The 23,920-nt window shown below is 35.4% G+C and overlaps 1 long non-coding RNA gene across 1 annotated transcript; it reads right to left on the reverse strand.

Annotated features, from left to right (window-relative positions):
* Positions 1–1,179: 1,179 nt before the first annotated feature.
* LOC100581041 lies at positions 1,180–23,277 on the reverse strand. The gene is made up of 2 exons (XR_121660.4): positions 23,156–23,277; positions 1,180–1,980 (listed from the first exon to the last, which is right to left on the reverse strand). It is a non-coding gene; the product is annotated as an uncharacterized LOC100581041 (long non-coding RNA).
* Positions 23,278–23,920: the final 643 nt, after the last annotated feature.

Consider the following 23,920-nt stretch of genomic DNA (forward strand, 5'->3'; position numbering starts at 1 on the left):
TTTGAAATAACAGTTCGTAGGACATTTATGAAACCTAACCTATCTCGATATCTTCATACTTCATTGTACGGGGAAAAAATAAAACATTAATGGACAGCAGCAACAGAATATATGTGTTTCAATGTTATTGAAAGTGGGTGGCCTTCACTACATTTACCTTCAATACAAAGGAGCGTGTTCATGTTTCATTGGGTTATTTAACTTGGAGGGCCCATCATATGTATTAAACTGCATAGGATAGAGAAGGTATAATAAAATGTGAACTATGTAACCTTCCCAAATAAATCACCGTGTATTTAATGTATTACTCAAATTTCCATATATAAATGATTTATATTTTTGCTACTTGCAGCAATTTATTTCAAATACTTCTTTCCTGTGATCCTTTTAAGCTCCATCTCTCTACCCGCCATAAGATCATAATAAGCTTTACATTATATTTAGAAGGTCTCACATCCAAATCCCCTCATTTCCTGTGGTCCACTGACTTCAAGTCTAGTGTTCTTTAAAATACATATGAGTTATTGCATGGTAAAAATACATATGCAATAGGATGGTAACATTAAAAGCAGTAAGAGAATGCAAAATTCCATAAAAGAAGGGAAGAGAGGGAGGCTGAAATAGATAATCTTATCAGGAATTATATGTAAAATGGCTCCTCCCTTGTCTCACTTGATTTATTCTTAGTTTATCAGCAGCTGTGACAAATGCAAAAACATGACTTTCCCATCAATCTCTTTGTTAAAGGAAATTTTATCATTTCTATGAAAGAGACTTATTTGCCCTTTCTGACTGCATTCTGAAAGAGTTCTTATTAGAATATAAAGGTTAATCAAAATGCAAGTTGTATTTTGATGAAAAAATAAAAAGAAACATTTTCCTTGGCCATCTGTCAACCCTCAATAAAATTTGAGAACATCCTATTAAATTTTACTTCAAAGGGGACAATAATGTAAACTGCAAAATGAGGAAATGAAATTAAAAACTAAGAGCATGTCTCATCCCACAACATATACATATATTGAAACCATAATGTACAACATAATTATTATAAATTCAAATTAAAAAATATGATTCTCTTAGGATTATTTAGTCTTTCTGTAAAAGCTTTTAGTATATACTACATTTCATTTGCATTTCATGACGAGAACTGTAAGGAACACAAATTATAAAAGCTGATATCTTATCAATAGTATTTAATGTTTTGAAGAAATAGACCAGTGTACAAAGGGATAGGGGATTCATTTATTTTAATGTATTTATTAGTTCTTACTAGGAGAAGAAATGTAACAATTCTCTTCAAAACTGTTAAAAATCAAGCACTGAGGCAGCCACCCCATCGTTTGCTCCCTGTGTTCCGATATCATTAAGATGAGCTCAAAGACAAATTAAATCTTGATTCAGGGTAAAAGTTTCTGCTAATCCAGTTCTTTTATCATAACCATGAAAAAAATCACTGAAAATTACTTTATACAAGTTATGCAGTTCAGAATTGTTTTTCTTGATATTTGATCATTTTGAAATATGACTAAGCTTCTGTTGGAGCCTCTAAACCAATCTCTTGACTTCATTTTCTCTTTCATTCTGCAACCAAATCTCATTAATCTTCTCAAAGCACAACTCCAGTCATATTGCTTCCCAGGTTAAAAGGCATCATTAATGCCTCAATATGAAGGGAAGTCTTCTCTACCCAGAATCTACCCAGAAATCAAAGTCCTTTGTAATTTAGAACCACCTTTGAGAGGATGGTATTTTATAATTGAAGCAAAATACAATGCAGTTTTTTCTCTTTTTCCAAATAGATCTGTGCTTTTGCTGCTCCATAACTCTGTTCACTGCAAGTGTCTACCTGTGGAAATCCTAGCTGCACTTAAACAGCACTTGATCTCAATTGCACATTTCTTGTTGAAAATACTGTTGATTTGGAGTTAACAGGAAACTCAAACTCTTTCAGGCACATAAGGAGCCCAGGTCACCGATCTGACAAAAATGAAACAATGTCATTAACTATGAAATTAGACATTTAAAATTGACCTATATGAATGTTTATGTTCATTGAGGCGGTCATAATTAAGCGTATGATAAACATTAATACAGTCTACCTACCTCTGTGATTTGGTTACTTCTACTAGTTTCCCCTAGAGGAGTTTGCTTAGTGGTGGTTTTCCTCCCCTTTCCTCTACACTCTAGATCACTCATCTTAGTTGGTATTTACTTCCGGTGCATCCTCTGGGCTTGCTGGTGTTCAGGATCATGGAAAAGCCGGAAGTGACTGTGTATGAACTGATGGCAAGATGTGGTCTTTGCATCAGGAAGCAGGTAAACGAGGTACTATTGACTACTAAAGCAGTGCTCCAAGTACCGTAATTCTCTCAGGGTAACCTCAGCCTTCTAACAGTGGCAACTTGGAAGTACTAGGCATTTTATTAGCTTTGTGCTCTCTGACAACACAGCCTCTAGTTTCCCCAAAAACTTTTCTCTTACCTTTCTTCATATTTCATTGATGTCAATTATTTCATTATTATTTTGCTAATAGGCTGTGGATTTTTAAATGAAAACGTTATGTAAGTAACGACACAACAAAATCAGTTACTACAAAAGAGATCCAGAAATAAATAAAGTGTGAAGAATAATCACATAATCCTACCACTCAGACAAAAATACACATTACCGATATGGTGTATATTCCTAGACTTAAATTTTTTACATATAAACAAGAAAATATATATGTAATATATATATATTTACATTGAAACCAGAAAAAGAAAAGAAAAATACACATGTATGTATATTCTATTGTGCACATTTTTACTTAGCATATTCTTTTTCACACAGAATGTATATAGTAGATATTTTATGTGTCAGTGCATTTAGATCTAAATTGTCATATAATGGCTGTGTTGCATTTGAGTAGCTGACTGAACCATATGCATTTAACTGATCACTTTTAGTCTGACACTGAGGTAATTTCCACATTTTTCCTTATTTCTAAGCACACTGTGATAAACAGTTTTGGTTACTTTTGTGATTATTGTGCCTCAGGTTTTGACCATAAATTAGAAATAATACTGTGTTATGTTCAAAATATTACTTCTCTACTCAATTTACCAAATTGTTTCCTCAAAAATCTTAATTTCAAGTGTTCTGTGATAACTAGAGTACTTATAATTTTTTTAAAAACAGATTATTTACCACCACCCATGGGGAATCAAATCCCGTAGCTGTAGGGTAAGGCCCAGCTATGCCAGCTATGCAATTCTTTTCTTTTCTTTTCTTTTCTTTCTTTTCTTTTCTTTTTTCTTTTCTTTTCTTTCTCTCTTTCTTTCCTTCCTTCCTTCCTTCCTTCCTTCCTTCCTTCCTTCCTTCCTTCCGCCCTTCCTTCCTTCTTTCTTTTTCTCTTTTTCTTTTCTTTTTTTATTTTTTTGACAGAGTCCCACTCTGTGCAGGCATTACAGGTGTGAGCCACCGCCCCCAGCCTGCATTTCTAAAAGTTATACAAGATGGTCCTAATATGCAACCAAAGAACTGGTATTAACAGGTTACCCACATATTTTTTTGTCATTGCAGAAAATGCAAGACTCTAAGTATTATGAATGCAGAATCTTATATAAGTAAGTAAAATTTGACCTACTGAATTGTATAACCTTAAACTGAGTCTATTACATACAAAATGAAGTGTGGAACTCAAGTAATAAGTTCACACTTTTTAGTCAAAAATACCTTTACTACTCTTAGCTAAATAGTCCAAGAAAACACCCACATTGCCCAAGCAAACCTTAATATATAACTCATTTTAATGTATAAAATGATTAACATTTATGTATTAATATTGTATATATTGTTCTTCCGATTGAAAGTTACTTTAAAAATAAAATGACATTAAAAAATCACTTCATTGTGGGAAGGGAACACTGACAATTTTCAAATGTTTTTTTCATGTCTGGTCATATTTCCTGATCATGTTATTTACATTTGAGGCACAAAGTGTTCAGTGCTTGAATCTATCTTTCCAGGAATCACAGAGTTTATTTATGCTTTTATGCTACAAAAGATGGAGTATAAATTAAGGTTGCAGACAAATACTTAAGGTTTGGGCTAAGCAGTTGCACTTAGTCTATAAGTAACAGACATCAATAAAGGTGGATGAATTGGGGAAGAATCATAATGATTTGAATCTACATGATAGACAGTTTGGAGTTAATTAAAATAAGACACATGAGAGAATTGAAAAGCAAGATGTTGATCTTATTTTGACCAAAATGAGCTAGGAATATTCATAAGGCAACTAGAAATGTCGTTTTTTTGTGTGTTTGAATTGCTTTTTCTAAAATTTGAACATTTAAATTTATACATTTGAGAAAAGAAATAATATGCTCAAGAGAAAGAATAGAATATAGCAGAAGGCCTGATGGCTGATTTTGAGAGACAGTCTAACTGTGGCATGAGATGACATCACAGTTTGTGTTTCCTGCTCATTTCATGTTGCACAGATTATTAGAGAGATTCTCACTGTGGATTTGAGAAAGGAAATGTACAAGGGCTACATGGAAGCCGTCAAAAGCTACTGTGGTATGTAAAAAAAAAATAGCAGATTACCCAAATAAATTGGAAATTTATGTACACATAAAAATGGGTACACAGCTATTGATAGCTGCATTTTTTTCACAGTGGCCCCAACTTGGAAGCAACCAAAATATCCATCAGTATGTAAATAGATAAACAAACTGGGGTCTATCCAGACAATGGAATATCATTCAGCACTAGAAACAAATGAGCTATCACGCTGTGATGGTTAATTTTCGGTGTCAGCTTGACTGGATAAAGTTAATCTAGACAGCTGGTAAAGCACTATTTCTGGGTGTGTCTGTGAGGATGTTTCTGGAGAAAATTGGCACGTGAGTCCTTGAACAGAGTGGGGAAGAGGCTCCCTCAATGTGGGTGGGCACTGTCCACTTTCCTGGGACTCAGGATAAAATGAGAGAGGGAAGGCAATTTCGCTCTTCCATTTTTGGAGCCGAAGCACCCTTCTTTTCCTGGCTCTGGACCCCAGAACTCCAGCCTTCTCTGGCATTTAGACTCCAAGACTTGCACCAGCAGCCCCCGGGTTCTCAGGCCTTCTGCCTCAGACTGAGAGTCACACCCTCATCCTCCCTGGTTTGGAGGCTTTTAGACTTGGACTGAGCCACACTGTTGACATTCCTCTTTGTCTGACTTGCAGATGGCCTATCATGGCACTTCTCAGCCTCCATAATCACATGAGCCAATTCCCCAAATAAATCCCCTGTTTTCTATCTATTCATGTATCCATCCATCTATCTGTCAACCTTCTATCTATCATCTATCTATCTATCATCTATCTATCTATCTATCTATCTATCTATCTATCTATCTATCTATCTATCATCTATCTATCTATCTCTAGAGATAGGAGTCTAGGAATTCTGTCTCTAGAAATCCCTCACTAATACACATGCCGTGAAAATACATAGAGGAAACTTAAATGTGTATTACCGAGTGAAAGAAGCCAATCTGAAAAGTCTACACACTGCATGATTCCAACTATGTGACATTCTAGAAAAGACAAAACTATGCAGACAGTGAAAAGATTTGTGGTGGACAGAGGTTGGGGGGAGAAAGATGAACAGGCAGAGTACAGTGGATTTTTAGGACAGTGAAACCACTCTGTATACTATAATGTGATCTATGTCATTACACATTTGTCCAAACCCACAGAATGTAAAACACCAAGAGTGAAGCCTCATGTAAACTATGTATTTTGGGTGATAATGATGTGTCCATGTAGGTTTATTGATTATAACAAATGCACCACTGCTGTGTGGAATGTTGATAGCAGCAGAGGCTGTGCATGGGTGGGGACAGAGGGTTATGGGAACTCTGTACTTTCTGCTCAAATTTGCCACAAACCTAAACAAAGAATTGTTTATTAATTTTACAAAAATGTATAGCAGAAAACTTGAAGATATTCACTCTGACTAAAGGGAGAGAATTTAAGCACGAACAAAAAAGGTTGAAAGCATTAAATATATCTAAAATCCATAAGTTGATAAAGAGTTTTTTTTAAAAAAGAAACACCTCCTTGTTTTCAACCAGAGTTTGCTAAGGTGCCCATATATGATTTGGAAAATTGGCAAAATTTGCATTCATCCTGCCATACATCTCTGACTTTTCTTTAAGGTTAACTTCCTAATTTTTGGAAAAGACTCCAGAAGGGATGATAAAATTAGAAAAATACTGTATTGCAATCTGTAATGTAATAATGAATTTAGACAACATTCGATGGATCAGTCGATGATGTAAGCATTAGGTGAAGAGTTGATGGGGAATGTTATGATAAAAGTTCAGACTGCACATTACCCAGTGATATCAGCATCACCAAAAGAGGCCACGTATGCATAAGTGCCTCAAAATGTGATAAAACGGAGAGTGTGAGGCATGGCCTCTAAAATTTGTCATGTACAGACCTAATTGAACTGTTAGCTAATTAATTTTCTAGGTCTAACTGTACTTTTGCAACACCTGGAAGAAATAGAGGAACAAGTTAACTCATATAAGGAAGAAGCAATAAACTAAATGCAGAAAGTTGGACATTCTTTAGGGCTGGTTTTGATGATTAAAGAAAAAAAATGGAGAGTAAAATAGATGTAGAAGACATAACAACCAAAATTAATACTTGTGCTTATTTCAATGCGGAATTAAACAAATATGCTATAAGAAAAATATTTTGATTCAACTGGAAACATTCAGATATGAACCAGATATTAAATACTATTCAAATAATACTAAGTGATTAAGGTCAAAATTGTTAGGTTAATTCCATATTGTTATGTAAAATTTTAATATCATTTTCATTTAGGACAACATACTGGTTTCAGTGGAGAAGTGGTATGATATCTGGAATTTGCTTTAAAATCCTGCAGCAAAAAAAAATTAATTAAAATACATAAATAAGTAAATACAATAAAAACAAGTGGGGTGATTGGAAAAGATTGAAAGCATGTTCACAATTATTAAAGCTTGTTTCTAGATATGTGGGAGTTCACTATAATATTCTCTCTACTTTCTTTGTTTCAAAATTTCCATAATAAACAATTAGAAAAAAGTATTCACTTATCTATTTGTTACCTACATCAATAATTTTCTCTTCCTTATGAGTTTACTTTTAGCTTATAAACAATCTGCCAGCTTCCCCACATAATGAAACAACAGCACTTACCTGCTTCTGTAAAAACAAAAAAATGCTTTAAAACAGGCAGGTATCTATATTTGCTTTCTCCTATTTTCTATTCCTCATTCTCTCTCAAACCCACTATGGTCAGGAGTATTTTCCACCACTTCACTGAAGCCATGCTTGTCCGTTTTACCGAAAACTCTCACATGGAACATTTCCCAGTTCACTCTACAATTCTTAATGTCTTACGCCAATGAACAGCAGAATTTCACCCAGTAGAATGTAGTTTCTTCCTCAATATACTTTCATCTCTCGGTTTCCTTTATACTGTGCTGCTTTGGTTTTCCTCATACCTCACTGATCACTTTTGCCTTTGTTGCTGAGCTCTCCTATGGATGCTGACCTTGGGGAGCCTAGCAATGGCTTTAAATGTCATGTCCATGCTGATGATTGCCAAGTACATCTCATCAGCTCACCCCTCTCATGAACGTCTGAAAAGCTTACCTGTACACCTGACATTCCTAACTTCATTCTCATAGATAGACATTTCATTCTTTACATTTCCAGAATTGAGTTTCTGGTCCTTCCTCATAAATCTGCTTCACCGGCCGGGCATGGTGGCTCACGCATGTAATCCCAGCACTTTGGGCAGCTGAGGCAGGTGGATCATGAGGTCAGGAGGTCAAGACCAGCTTGGCCAAGATGGTGAAACCTCGTCTCTACTAAAACTACAAAAATTAGCCAGGCGTGGTGGCAGGCACGTGTAATCTCAGCTACTCGGGAGGCTGAGGCAGGAGAATCTCTTAAACCCAGGCGGCAGTGGTTGCAGTGAGCTGAGATCTCTCCACTGCACTCCAGCCTGGGCAACAGAGTGAGATTTCATCTCAAAAAAACAAAAACAAAAACAAAATCCTCACCTGCAGCCTTTCTTGATTAAATTGATGAAAATTATATCCTTTTAATTAGAGTGTCAAATAATTAGAGTTGTTCTTGATTTCTCTCTTTTTCAAACAGTCCACATCCAATCCATCAGGAAACCCTGCTGTCTTTCAAAATATATTTAAATATGATGTCTTCACCTCACTTTTCCTATTACCACTGTCCTGTGAGCTAAATATTTTTGAGAAATAGCTTTTAAAGAATCTCTGTGGTTCTGCCCTTTCCCTCCTCCCTCCCTCTAGTATACTCTGAATGAAAAAGTTAGAGAAATCTGTTTTTAATATAATCTGATTAATATAAAATCTTCATTCAAAAACCTATGGATTTGTTTCATTGAGAGGCAAAGCCCAGGCCCTAGATTGAGATGTGGGTCCTTCTGTCTGTGGGCTTCCCTCCCGTTAAGACTGTACCGTGTAAAAGTGCGTGGTCCCAGCTTAGGGATTTTACATTGACCTTGTTAAAAGAAAATCCTTAGCCAAATTAAATTTAACAGAGATTAATTGAGCAAAGAACACTTCACCAATCCAGCAGCCTCTGGAGCCAGAGTATGCTCAGAGAGACTCCATCCAGTACAGCCATGTGGTGGAAGAAGATTCATGGACAGGAAAAGCAAAAAGTCATATAGAATAATTGGTGACAGCTCAGTTTTCCCTTGCTGGAACACAGTTTGAATGGTTGGTCCCTTTGATTGGCCAAAACTCAGTGATTGGCACAATCTCAGTTACGGTCTGCTTACACCTCCATTTAGCTTACGGTTCACTGTGTACAGAGAAACCTTTAGGCTGGACTTAAAATATATAAGGTGGCAGTTTTAGGAGAAATTTAATTTAACACCCTATAATGCAAAATTATTGATGTAAATTATATACAACACTATCTTTAATATTGACCAATCCAATTACTTTTTTATTTTTAATACTAAGTTTTACATGAGGTAATCAGAAGGTTCAGAGAGATTGAATACTTTTCCAAAGGGAATATACAACTGAGTCGAAATTTTAATCTAGGTCTTTGACTCTGGGGTGCATATTCTTACCATTAAATTACACTGCTTCAAATGCAGTGATGGAGAAATTGGATTCCCCATTGTTCACAGACATTTGTAAATATGTAAAAAGATCTCCACTATTTTCATTTTTACTAATATTGCACGGTAAGTTTTATTCACTATTACTAGTAGAAATTATTTCCCAGTACTAACATCTTGTTCTAATCACACTTTAGATTTTACAAACTAATACTGAAAATGGTTTTGTCTGAATTCTAATTCTCTCTACTGAGCATTGCTTGGCTTTTGAAAAAAGGTTTCAAATAAACTTAAATAAATTTGAAGCTATTGCTTATTTTATTTTCCACTTCATTTTCTTTTTATTATTATTATTATACTTTAAGTTTTAGGGTATATGTGCACAATATGCAGGTTTGTTACATATGTATCCATGTGCCATGTTGGTGTGCTGTACCGATTAACTTGTCATTTAGCATTAGGTATAACTCCTAATGCTGTCCCTCCCCCTTCCCCCCACCCCACAACAGTCCCTGGAGTGTGATGTACCCCTTCCTGTGTCCATGTATACTCATTGTTCAATTCCCACCTTTGGGTGAGAACATGCGGTGTTTGGTTTTTTGTCCTTGTGATAGTTTACTGAGAATGATGGTTTCCAGTTTCATCCGTGTCCCTACAAAGGACATGAACTCATCATTTTTTATGGCTGCATAGTATTCCATGGTGTATATGTGCCACATTTTCTTAATCCAGTCTATCATTGTTGGACATTTGGGTTGGTTCCAAGTCTTTGCTATTGTGAATAGTGCCGCAATAAACATACGTGTGCATGTGTCTTTATAGCAGCATGATTTATAGTCCTTTGGGTATATACCCAGTAATGGGATGGCTGGGTCAAATGGCATTTCTAGTTCTAGATCCCTGAGGAATTGCCACACTGACTTCCACAGTGGTTGAACTAGTTTACAGTCCCACCAACAGTGTAAAAGTGTTCCTATTTCTCCACATCCTCTCCAGCACCTGTTGTTTCCTGACTTTTTAATGATGGCAATTCTAACTGGTGTGAGATGGTATCTCACTGTGGTTTTGATTTGCATTTCTCTGATGGCCAGTGATGATGAGCATTTTTTCATGTGTTTTTTGGCTGCATAAATGTCTTCTTTTGAGAAGTGTCTGTTCATGTCCTTCATCCACTTTTTGATGGGGTTGTTTTTTTCTTGTAAATTTGTTTGAGTTCATTATAGATTCTGGATATTAGCCCTTTGTCAGATGAGTAGGTTGCGAAAATTTTCTCCCATTTTGTAGGTTGCCTGTTCACTCTGATGGTAGTTTCTTTGGCTGTGCAGAAGCTCTTTAGCTTAATTAGATCCCATTTGTCAATTTTGGCTTTTGTTGCCGTTGCTTTTGGTGTTTTAAACATGAAGTCCTTGCCCATGCCTATGTCCTGAATGGTATTGCCTAGGTTTTCTTCTAGGATTTTTATGGTTTTAGGTCTAACATGTAAGTCTTTAATCCATCTTGAATTAATTTTTGTATAAGGTGTAAGGAAAGGATCCAGTTTCAGCTTTCTACATATGGCTAGCCAGTTTTCCCAGCACCATTTATTAAATAGGGAATCCTTTTCCCATTGCTTCTTTTTGTCGAGTTTGTCAAATATCAGATAGTTGTAGATATGTGGCATTATTTCTGAGGGCTGTGTTCTGTTCCACTGATCTATGTCTCTGTTTTGGTACCAGTACCATGCTGTTTTGGTTACTGTAGCCTTGTAGTATAGTTTGAAGTCAGGTAGCGTGATGCCTCCAGCTTTGTTCTTTTGGCTTAGGATAGACTTTGCGATGCGGGCTCTTTTTTGGTTCCATATGAACTTTAAAGTAGTTTTTTCCAATTCTGTGAAGAAAGTCATTGGTAGCTTGATGGGGATGGCATTGAATCTATAAATTACCTTGGGCAGTATGGCCATTTCCACAATATTGATTCTTCCAACCCATGAGCATGGAATGTTCTTCCATTGTTTGTATCCTCTTTTATTTCGTTGAGCAGTGGTTTGTAGTTCTCCTTGAAGAGGTCCTTCACGTCCCTTGTAAGTTGGATTCCTAGGTATTTTATTCTCTTTGAAGCAATTGTGAATGGGAGTTCACTCATGATTTGGCTCTCTGTTTGTCTGTGATTGGTGTACAAGAATGCTTGTGATTTTTGTACATTGATTTTGTATCCTGAGACTTTGCTGAAGTTGCTTATCAGTGTAAGGAGATTTTGGGCTGAGACAGTGGGGTATTCTAGATATACAATCATGTCATGTGCAAACAGGGACAATTTGACTTCCTCTTCTCCTAATTGAATACCCTTCATTTCCTTCTCCTGCCTGATTGCCCTGGCCAGAACTTCCAACACTATGTTGAATAGGAGTGGTGAGAGGGCATCCCTGTCTTGTGCCAGTTTTCAAAGGGAATGCTTCCAGTTTTTGCCCATTCAGTATGATATTGTCTGTGGGTTTGTCATAGATAGCTCTTATTATTTTGAGATACATCCCATCAATACCTAATTTATTGAGAGTTTTTAGTATGAAGAGTTGTTGAATTTTGTCAAAGGCCTTTTCTGCATCTATTGAGATAATCATGTGGTTTTTATCTTTGGTTCTGTCTATATGCTGGATTACATTTATTGATTTGCGTATGTTGAACCAGCCTTGTATCCCCGGGATGAAGCCTACTTGATCATGGTGGATAAGCTTTTTGATGTGCTGCTGGATTTGATTTGCCAGTATTTTATTGAGGATTTTTGCATCAATGTTCATCAAGGATATTGGTCTGAAATTCTCTTTTTTGTTTTGTCTCTGCCAGGCTTTGGTATCAGGATGATGCTGGCCTCATAAAATGTGTTAGGGAGGATTCCCTGTTTTTCTATTGATTGGAATAGTTTCAGAAGGAATTCTACCAGTTCCTCCTTGTACCTCTGGTAGAATTCGGCTGTGAATCCATCAGGTCCTGGACTCTTTTTGGTTGGTAAGCTATTGATGGTTGCCACAATTTCAGAGCCTGTTATTGGTCTATTCAGAGATTCACCTTCTTCCTATTTTAGTCTTGGGAGGGTGTATTTGTCGAGGAATTTATCCATTTCTTCTAGATTTTCTAGTTTATTTGCATAGAGGTGTTTGTAGTATTCTCTGATGGTAGATTGTATTTCTGTGGGATTGGTGGTGATATCCCCTTTATCATTTTTTATTGCATCTGTTTGATTCTTCTCTCTTTTCTTCTTTATTAGTCTTGCCAGCAGTCTATCAATTTTGTTGATCTTTTCAAAAAACCAGCTCCTGGATTCATTAATTTTTTGAAGGGTTTTTTGTGTCTCTATTTCCTTCAGTTCTGCTCTGATTTTAGTTATTTCTTGCCTTCTGCTAGCTTTTGAATGTGTTTGCTCTTGCTTTTCTAGTTCTTTTAATTGTGATGTTAGGGAGTCAATTTTGGATCTTTCCTGCTTTCTTTTGTGGGCATTTAGTGCTATAAATTTCTCTGTACATACTGCTTTGAATGCGTCTCAGAGATTCTGGTATGTTGTGTCTTTGTTCTCATTGGTTTCAAAGAAGATCTTTATTTCTGCCTTCATTTCGTTATGTACCCAGTAGTCATTCAGGAGCAGGTTGTTCAGTTTCCATGTAGTTGAGCAGTTTTGAGTGAGTTTCTTAATCCTGAGTTCTAGATTGATTGCACTGTGGTCTGAGAGACAGTTTGTTATAATTTCTCTTCTTTTACATTTGCTGAGGAGAGCTTTACTTCCAACTATGTGGTCAATTTTGGAATAGGTGTGGTGTTCCACTTCATTTTCTTTCCAGTGTGATATATATATATATATATATATATATACACATACATACATATATGTATATATATATTTCTAGAAATTATTTTTTTCTTACACATCTTTAATCAAAGGTTTAGTGTGTTCAGGGGATCCACTAGCATGCCACAGGGTCATAAATTTAGTTCTAGGGTAGTGTTCTAAGGTCTGCTCGGCTATCATCATCAGCGTGGTAGTTTACTTTTTCCACTGGAAGTAAATGCAGTTTATATAACATATTCGTGTCACTGACAGTGGCCAAATACTTCTAATTGTGCCATACATTTTACAGTCTCACAACTCTGTGAGCATAACATGAAATGAACATTTGCTTCTGAAGGTCCCTAGCATGCCCTTATCTGTGTGATAATCCGTGGGTGGCCAACAATACCATGCCAACATATTTCTGAGCAGTGTGCAGCATATAGAACATTTCTTAATAACTCAAGATTGATACTACCTTATTAAAATGTAATGTGGGGTTTTATTCCTGTTAGAGTTAGTTTGAAATCATGCTTATAATCATGAGTAATTTCATTGGCAAATGTATTTAAAATAAGAATTCAAATGCCTCATAATTTAAAAATCTATCGAATTTGGAAAATTCTGTGTGTGAATTTCTTATATCAAGATAGCAGGCTAAGATAAGGGTAACTTTTCTGTCCTCTGACATTAATGAAGAAGTTCAGACTTGCTGTTTGAGGCACGTGATTAAGGAAACTTTCCATATCCTCCAGTGCAATACTCAAGCAGTGTCTCACGCAAGAAGCAAACTCCCAATACTCTTGTTTTTGCCCTTAACTTTCCTTTTCTCTGTAAAGTTGAATGGTTTGACTTTCATCTTAACAAATGCAAATATTCTAAGCCAAGGTTCATGTCTCTATGATTCATTGCAATACCAAAATGAAAACAACATATCTGAGTAATGACACATACAACCACTTAAAATTTGGTGTCTGACCCAAAAATCAATTCCAGATTAATGAGTGACAAGAGTCAGATAAAACTATGTTCCTTATTTGCTCAGGCTTAATTTGATTTTCCCAAGCTCAGTTCATGTAATGATAAATTATTGACTAACTCTGAGGGCCTTGCTAACAGAAGTTGTATTGCCGTGAAACCTACTTCACATGGTTCTCACGGGGCACTTTTCTGAGTGTATACACACAAATGGAATTTATTTTTCTGCCGGCCTCAAGGATGAATCGTTATTTGAGTGCTTGTTGCTCTTAAAAATTATGCAGCCCTTATTTCTGGCCAGGATCTTGATGAAACATTTTGCTTCTTGGCTTCAGTTTGTGCACTTCATCACTCATTCTACCACAGAATCTACCTCAGTCCTTCCACGCTGCATGTTCATTCACTGTGGACCTGAAGGAAACACATTTGCTCTTTTATTAGTGCATGGAGACATAATGAGATAATTTTTTAAAAAACAATAAAATACCCTTGGACAAGTTTCCCAAGAAATTTTCAATCACCCCATAAACAAAGAGACTTTGACAATAATTCTACCTATTGGCTTTATATCTGATGTTATTTTCTAGATTGCTACATAGAGGTGGATTAAGGATTATCTGCCTAATAGTGATTTCTAAATTGAAGCTAACACATCATTCTTAAAATTCAACTAATGTGATCCCTAAGAAGTTGCAATAAAATGTCCTTTGCATTTGATATTATTTTGATTATTATTTTGATGCTTGATATTTGATACTTTGATACTTGATACTCCAGAAGTACTAGTATGGCACAAATTCTATTCTGGTATAATATTATAGCATGAATTCTACTTTAATCTATTTTTGATATTTACTATTGTAAAATATTTAAATGTTAAGTAATAGTAAAAAATTATGATTACTTTTAATCTTATTCATAAGAAAGCATTATTATTAATGAGCAGGTGGGTAGTGTCCTGGATTTTTATATCCATTTACAAACACATATTTTGTTATAAAATATAAGAATATGCTCTCTGAATTATCCCAAAGTTTTTTTTAAAAAGTGCATGGCATATACATTTTCCCATCTGTATATGGAAATCTATTTTATTCTTTAAATAACTGCAGACTATGACTTATTACGTGTAGGCATTCATTTATACATGTATACAAATTACTTTATGTGACAGGACATTTTAGATTGTTTCCAATTTAAAAATATTATTGTAAATAATGCTGTAGAGAACATTCTCCTGCTTAATTTTTGTCTATTTCTACATGATAATTTCCTAGAAGTAAAATTTCTAGGTCAGATGATATTAAAAAAGTGTATATATTAATATTATTAGTGATCTATTGTATGCTAAAATCGTTGAGCCCATTTATAATCTCAGCTGTAATATATTTTTCAAAATCCTGCTTTCAATAAACTTACTATGAATATAATTCTTTTTGTTGTTGTTGTTAGGGTATCTCATATTGCTCTGATTCTCATTTACTGGATTAATTCCACATTGTTTAGAAGATATTTTGCATGATCGCAGTCCTTTGAAATTTGTTGAAACTTTCACTCATCATCTTGGTAATTTTTGAAAATGTTCCATTAACACTTTTAATGAACGTGTATTCTGAAATCATTGGTACTACAATACTTCTTATCCTTGAGTCAAGTGTATGAGAAGTGCTTAAAGGAGCTGATGGAGCTGAAAGCCAAGTTTCGAGAACTATGTGAAGAATACAGAAGCCTCAGTAGCCGATGCGATCAACTGGAAGAAAGGGTATCAGTGATGGAAGATGAAATGAATGAAATGAAGCGAGAAGAGAAGTTTAGAGAAAAAAGAATAAAAAGAAATGAACAAAGCCTCCAAGAAATATGGGACTATGTGAAAAGACCAATCCTACGTCTGATTGGTGTACTTGAAAGTGACGGGGAGAATGGAACCAAGTTGGAAAACACTCTGCAAGATATTATCCAGGAGAACTTCCCCAATCTAGCAAGGCAGGCCAACATTCAGATTCAGGAAATACAGAGAACGCCACAAAGATACTCCTCGAGAAGAGCAACCCCAAGACACATAATTGTCAGATTCACTAAAGTTGAAATGAAGGAAAAAATGTTAAGGGCGGCCAGAGAGAAAGGTCGGGTTACCCACAAAGGGAAGCCCATCAGACTAACAGCTGATCTCTCGGCAGAAACTCTACAAGCCAGAAGAGAGTGGGGGCCGATATTCAACATTCTTAAAGAAAAGAATTTTCAACCCAGAATTTCATATCCAGCCAACTAAGCTTCATAAGTGAAGGAGAAATAAAATCCTTTACAGATAAGCAAATGCTGAGAGATTTTGTCACCATCAGGCCTGCCCTAAAAGAGCTCCTGAAGGAAGCACTAAACATGGAAAGGAACAACCGGTACCAGCCACTGCAAAATCATGCCAAATTGTAAAGACCATCGAGGCTAGGAAGAAACTGCATCAACTAACGAGCAAAATAACCAGCTAACATCATAATGACAGGATCAAATTCACACATAACAATATTAACTTTAAATGTAAATGGGCTAAATGCTCCAATTAAAAGACACAGACTGGCAAATTTGATAAGGAGTCAAGACCCATCAGTGTGCTGTATTCAGGAAACCCATCTCACGTGCAGAGACACACACAGACTCAAAATAAAGGGTTGGAGGAAGATCTACCAAGCAAATGGAAAACAAAAATAGTCAGGGCTTGCAATCCTAGTCTCTGATAAAATAGACTTTAAACCAACAAGGATCAAAAGAGGCAAAGTTTATAATAATAAGTATTATTATCAAGAATAAGAATACTTCTTATTCTTTTGGAATTGATAGTTTTTTTTTGTTTTAAATATTTCAAGTAAATATTTATAATTATGTATGTATTTATTTTATTTATTTATTTATTTTTTGAGATGGAGTCTCACTCTGTTGCCCAGGCTAGAGTGCAGTGGTGTGATCTTGGCTCACTGCAACCTCTGCCTCCCGGGTTGAAGCAATTCTTCTGCCTCAGCCTCCCAAGTAGCTGGGACTACAGGCGTGCACCACCATGCCAGGCTAATTTTTGTATTTTTAGTGGAGACAGGGTTGCATCATATTGGCCAGGCTGTTCTGGAATACCTGACCTCATGATCCGCCTGTGTCGGCCTCTCAAAGTGCTGGGATTACAGGTGTGAGCCACTGTATCCGGCCAATACTTATAATTATTTTACTGGAAGATTGACCATGTTATAGTTGTACAATGTCTTCATAACTCCAGTATTTTTCATTTTTACCTTCAAGTCTACTTTCTCTGATAAAAAATATCAGGTATTTTAACCATATTTCAGCTAATGTTTGCATAGTATTTCTTATTCCAGTCATAACTTTCATCTTTTTTGTACCCTGATTATTAAAATGTATACAATTCACATACCATAGGATTTAAAATTCAATCTGACAATCTATTTTTTAATTGAAGTATTTAATCTATTTATAGTTAATGTAATGACAAATATAGTGTGTTTAAATCTATCATCTAATATTCATTTTCAATGCTCTTTAACTTTCACTTTCATTCTTTTTTTCTTTCAGACATTTTATTTTGAATAAATAAAGAAAAAGCCAATTTTCTTTACTTTTTATTATCCTTTAGTTATATATTTATAAGGCCGTGGTCGTGGTTAGTAGTTTTTTTTTTTTTATGAAGGTATGGTATCTTTATTTCATTGTTCTTGGTTTTTTTTATTGTTATTGTTTGTAGAGATAAGGATTTCTTTATGTTGCCCAGGCCGATCTTGAATTCTTGACCTCAAGTGATCCTCCCACCTCAGCCTTCCATGGCACTGGAAGTATAGATGTGAGCTACCACACCCAGCCTGGGTGTTTTAAATATCTCCTCTTTCGCATTGTTCTTTTGCAGCATCACATTCAATATTTCTAGATATGGTTTTCTTCATATTTATTCTGCTTTTGTTTTGTTTAGTTTATCACGGCATAATCTGCATACAGTAAATACACTGATTTTAATGTACAACTCAATGATTTTTAGTAAACTTATGGAGTTCTGCAGCCCATACCACAATTCAGGTTTAGAACATTGCTATTACCTCCAAGAAATCCCTCATTTGCAGTCAATTCCCATTTCTAGCCCCATTCCTAGGCACCACCATCGATGTTGCCATAGATTTGTTGACACTGCTTTAGTTTGTGGCCCTTTGTGACTCTGGGGCTTGATACTGTTAAGTTTTAGAAACTTATCGGTCATGATCAGATAGTGTTTCTGATCTATTCTCTCCTGGTTGCTCTTCTTGGATTCCAAATTTATGCTATGTTCCATCTATCTCTTCTGCTCTCTTTTATATTTTCCTTCTACTCTACTTTTCATAATTTACTCATTTCTAGGCACTGAACATCCTTTTGTTTCCTCCCATGCATTTTGAGCCCAGTGAAAACTCTAATTAGCTTCTTAGACTCAGCTGCTGCTTTCTGTTCGGCTTCTCAGCCTCTAGGCTCTGAGAAATTTGCAGATACACTGAGGGAAACGTGGCACCAAATATTGGGCTTCCACGGCTGTACTTGCCAACTTTGGCATCTTCACTCTCAAGGTTGTCTGCCTTGGGAGCCAAGAATTATAATTTTTGTCTCTGCAGTGCTGTGCAACTCCCGATGGCCCTCATCAGCTTTTGTCCTGGTAGCTGCTACCTTTTTCTCTTACCTATTTCTCAACCAAATAAAGAAAATTAATTTAAGAATTCTGAGTCATAGCTCCTTGTATCATATCAACAGTGATTACAATTTTTAGCTCATGAAGAAAATTACCATGATTGCTCTCCTAAAAATAATTCATTATTCACTTATTTTTCAAGACACTTACTGGAGATCTATATTTGGCTAAAATTTTGCTAATTTTTCTACTTTATAAAAAAGATTGTCAACCTGAAAAATATCAGTTCTTGAAATATCTTCAAAATTTGTCGAGTTCAATTGATTTTTTGAAGTGTTTCATTTATCCTGGAATCTTATATTATTTCAGGTACAATAGATTATACTTTATGGTTGAAAACATATTTTTTTTATTTTGTATTACTCTGTATAGTGTTCTGCCTGCCATAGAACAGTTATTTCTTCATAATTGATTTCTTTAGAGCCATCATCATATTCTTACATTAACGTACTGGTAAGGGAAATTTTTCCACTTCTCAAAAAGATTTTAATCAGTTGTTATTTTCAGTTAAAAATAAACGTAACTTTTGTAAAGATTAAGAAAATAGCATAAATCACTGTCACATAAACTTTCATATAACTATAAATATTAAAATATGCCATATATTGAATCTTATTGGGCTTGTTCAGTCATATTCTAAGTAACAGTATTAACTGTTACTTAGAAGAGGGATATAACTGAAGAGGGATTCCATGTTTTCCGGGCCAGCTTTGCACAATTTGTGCCTCAAAGTTTGCCTGCATGGAAATGCCAGCTAATTTTCTCACTGCAAAGTTTTCATAATCTGCTATTTGGATGGAAACTAACAGCATATATCACTTCATTTTAAAATACAAAATGTTGCGTTAATAAAACATCCTGTTCTAGTTTCTATTGCCACTTAACACACCATCCTGAATTTAGGAGCTTAAAACTATGGTGAATGTATTCTTATGATGTTTTGGGTTAGAAATTGAGGAAGGTCTTGGCCATTTCCTCGCTCTGGTCTGGTGTTAAATGGTTTTCTGCTGATAGCAGGGGGCAGGGCCACATTGTTTAAGATGATTCCACTGACAGGCTTGCTACCTTGGTGGGAAAAGGTAACCCTGATTGCTATCTCTCTCCCTCCATGTAGTTTCTGGGCTGCTTCATGAGGGTTCTCTAATAGAGCCGTCATATTCCCTACATGACATTTCTAGGCTTGAGACCAGCATGGGAACTGTCACTCTTCAAAAAGGCTATCCAAAAAAGGTGTACCACTCTTTCCATTTTACCTTAGTATCAGAGAAGTCACAGGCAAGACCAAATTCAAGGAGAACAGAAATAGATCCCACTTTTTAATGGGAGGATTGTTAAATAAATTATATTTATTTGTTTAATACAATGCTGTATAAATCAGCATTATTACTAATACTATTAATGCTGACAAATATATCCATTGTATTTTCTCATAATTTTTAAACCTTTTCTCTAAATGCATACCAACAGGAAGGCTGTTGAATTATTACTATGTTCAGCCCAAAGCCATTTTTTTGGAAATTATAATAATTTCTTCCTGATTGTTATGAGCATTTTTATATTATCAGTAATTCAAATGTGACCCACCTGTTTTTTTCTAAGTGCTTCCTATGGTTTGATTATTTGAGATACTATAATTTGTTTCCTGCATTTATTTTTCATATTTTACACCAAGGACATTCCATAGACATTTCTTTTCTTTTTTTTCATTTTTTTTTTTTGAGACAGAGTCTCACTCTGGCCCCAGGCTAGAGTGCAGTGGTGTGATCTTGGCTCACTGCAAGCTCCGCCTCCCAGGTTCATGCTATTCTCCTGCCTCAGCCTCCCAAGTAGCTGGGACTACAGGCACCTGCTACCATGCCCGGCTAATTGCTTTGTATTTTTAGTAGAGACAGGGTTTCACCATGTTAGCCAGGATGGTCTCCATCTCCTGACCTCGTGATCCACCTGCCTCGGCCTCCCAAAGTGCTGGGTCATAGACGTTTTAACAAATAGCATTTATCTCATCATTCTTCTTGGATTTTGTGTCTTGTTTGGTTTGGTTCTATAGATTTACAGAAAAGATGATAACATGGGATTATGTGATATTTGTGTAATACTATTAAATCAAAGAACTGATAAGCCAGTGACCAGAATGAGTTAAATTGTTGCCTAATAAACTTCACTTACATGAGGGAGTAGTTAATAAATGGAATAATTCTGAAGACCTATAAAATTAGTTGGGAGAACTAGATACATATGTAGATTGGACTAAGGCTAAATTTATAATGAATGTTCCCTGGAAAAGCAGATACACATTGGAGTTAGGTACATATTTAGAAATGAAAATATTCTTATGGTATTTTTATGTGATTAAAAATACAGAACTTCAATTGGAAATCTTCTATTTTATAATAATTTGCCAGACTATAGAAAACAACTATCAGAAGTAAAACATGTATAATATCTACAGAGATAATTAATTTCTTAAGAATATATTTCAAAGCCACATCACTGTAATATTGATGCGAAGTAGAATTCTTGGGGAAAAAAACCATCAAATATTTACATCTTTATCACATCATCACTTTGATCACTGAATCATTGTCAGCTGATATATCTGGGTAATGATGGAACTTCCGTGGAGGTCCTCCAATTTAGAGATTTTTCTGCGAAAGGGGAATAGGAGATTCTAAATTCTTAATAAGATTAATCCAATTATTAACATGAAAAAGAATGACTGCTCAACCTAATCAGGAAGCATATTCTAGTATTATGAAAGTTTGTTAGAGCATACACACACACACACACACACACACACACACACACACACACACACGTAGCCCCGTTAGTAAGCTTCTAATAAAAGAGTGAAAAAATAGTAGAGCTAATTTAATGGGGAAAACCAAATGAAGAATGTAAGATCATGTACCCTTAACAGATGTCCTAATTAGATGTCATTAAGGAGACTATTAGGTGAATTAAAATTGAGCCTTTCACTTACTACCAAAAATATATCCGTTAATTTAAAATGGAGCTGTTATATAGGCTGAAATACCCACCTGTGAAATAGGAAAGTAGGTCTGACTTGTCTGGAATCGGTCTGTCATGCTCATTACAGTTCTAGGTCACTAAGGGGACATTGGATATCTAATACTACTAGCTGAAATGTTTAAATGGAGAATAAGGCAAACTAGTTTTCACAAAGTGTCATGAAGATTTATAAATAGTTCACAAGGTCTTTGAGGTTGTTTTAAAATTTGTTCTTTGATACAAAATAAAGTATTACACTATACAGATTTTTTTTTTCATTTTTAATGATATCTTCCTGTGGAAACACATTTTAAAAGAATAATAATTTAGTTTTTCAGGTCAACATTTCTCAAACTAGGAAGTAAGCCATAAACCCGTTAAGCCCTCTGGGATATTGGGGGCATGTATTTTTCTTTTTAACGAAGATTTTTATAATATTCAAGCGTGACATACAAAGCAGCGATTAATGCATTTTTTCCCCGTGCTGCTTAGTTAATACTATATAGAGAAACACGTGATGAACATCGGAACAATATTAGTGTTCCTAGTAATATTTACCTATATTTACTAATAAACTTCTTGTAATCAGATACAAGAATGACAAAATATAGTAGTAAAACTCAAAACCTTAGGCAGGCACGGAGGCGCATTCCTGTAGTCCCAGCTACTTGAGACCTGAGGTGGGAAGATTGCTTGAGCCAATAGATGCGTTGCTATGTTGCCGAGGCAGGCCAGCAATACATCTCTTAAAACAAGACAAAAAGATACTTCCTAATCATGTAAAGTGTTTATAGAATTCCCTTTTGTGTTCCGTCCACCTATTCTTGTCCATTTGGCCAATGTCCAATTGACTTTTGTTAAATTCTGTAAGGGAAGGCTCCCCATTTAACCAATCAGAATAGGTGAGGCCCAAGCATCCTTCCATTCCATACCTCCAATCTGGTGCCTAACCTAGGACCCAATGATGCTTCTGGGGGATTACACCAAAGGAGTCAAATTGGGGAAGATTGTAGGATAAAGTTGTATTGCTATAAAGCAGTAATAAACTCTACAAGTGTGAGAACATAAAAAGCAGAGAGATCTTCGAAAGAATGAATCTCCTTAAGCCTGAAGGTATAAATATTTTAATTATATAATCCCTAAATCTCCTAATACATCGCATTCAATATGTGCTTTTAGAGTAGATTCTTGTGCTGATTAACAAACATACCTATGGTTGACTGATGAGCCATTGAACTTAGAGGTCTGCTTTACATCATGCGTGATTATGATATCCCTCCTTCTAACTTACAGAAAGTTCTTTCTTTGGGAATCAGTTTGTCAATATATGTAACCAATTATTAAATGGAGCAAGACTCCAAGCACTAGCAGGGCACCTCTCTTTATTTTTCTATAATCACATTCTTTAAACTTGCTCTTTCCAAGTGTCCTTCACTACCATTTAACAGCATCTGGGCATAACTAAAGCTTTCTTTTTAATTTCAGAACTCATTATCTTTCAGAACCACTTTCTTACCTCCCCTTCACAAATTTTCTCCGGTTCTCCCAGCTCAGACCTGGCTCTGCTGGTATTGCTGGCTCTCACTTTCCTTCTTGCTCTTCAGTTTCTCCTCCTTGAACAACAGGTCTTCAAGGTCTCTAGGGAAGAAGGAACGGACTTCACATAAAAGACAAAATAAGTTTTTATTTGATAGGTGAAAAATGTATTTTTCTTAGTTAACAACCACAATGAATAGTTCAGAAGTCAATATTTCTGGGTCCCTCAGGAGCCAAAGCACTTGATTTTAATGCAGTTGAATTTATGTTAATGTCCTTTCATACAGATTGCCTTTTTTTATTTAAGAAATCCTACCTAAGGTTATAGCGATATGTTTCCACATTGCCTTTGAAATGTGCTTTTTGCAATAAATTTTTAATATACATTAATAGGCATTAATTTTGGCACTAGTTCGATTTTTTTTTTCCATGTGGATTCTGAATTGACCCAATAGCACTCATTTTATAGGCCATATTTGTCTACTCACTTGAAATCCAAGCCTTGTCAGTAATCAAAGTTTAATTTGTGCTTTGTTCCTTTTGGACTCTTTATTTTTCCGTCCATTTGACTATTCCTGTTCTAATACCCTATTACCTTAATTCTTAAACAATGACACATTAATTCTTGATATAGATTAAGAAAAATCACCTCATCTTGTTTTATTCTTAGTCATTTGCATTTCTACATACATTTAAAAATATTCCCGTCAATTTGTATACAATCACACACACATACACTTGTGTG

This window comes from Nomascus leucogenys, chromosome 4 (assembly GCF_006542625.1).
Source record: "Nomascus leucogenys isolate Asia chromosome 4, Asia_NLE_v1, whole genome shotgun sequence".
In the NCBI taxonomy this organism is placed as follows: Eukaryota; Metazoa; Chordata; class Mammalia; order Primates; family Hylobatidae; genus Nomascus; species Nomascus leucogenys.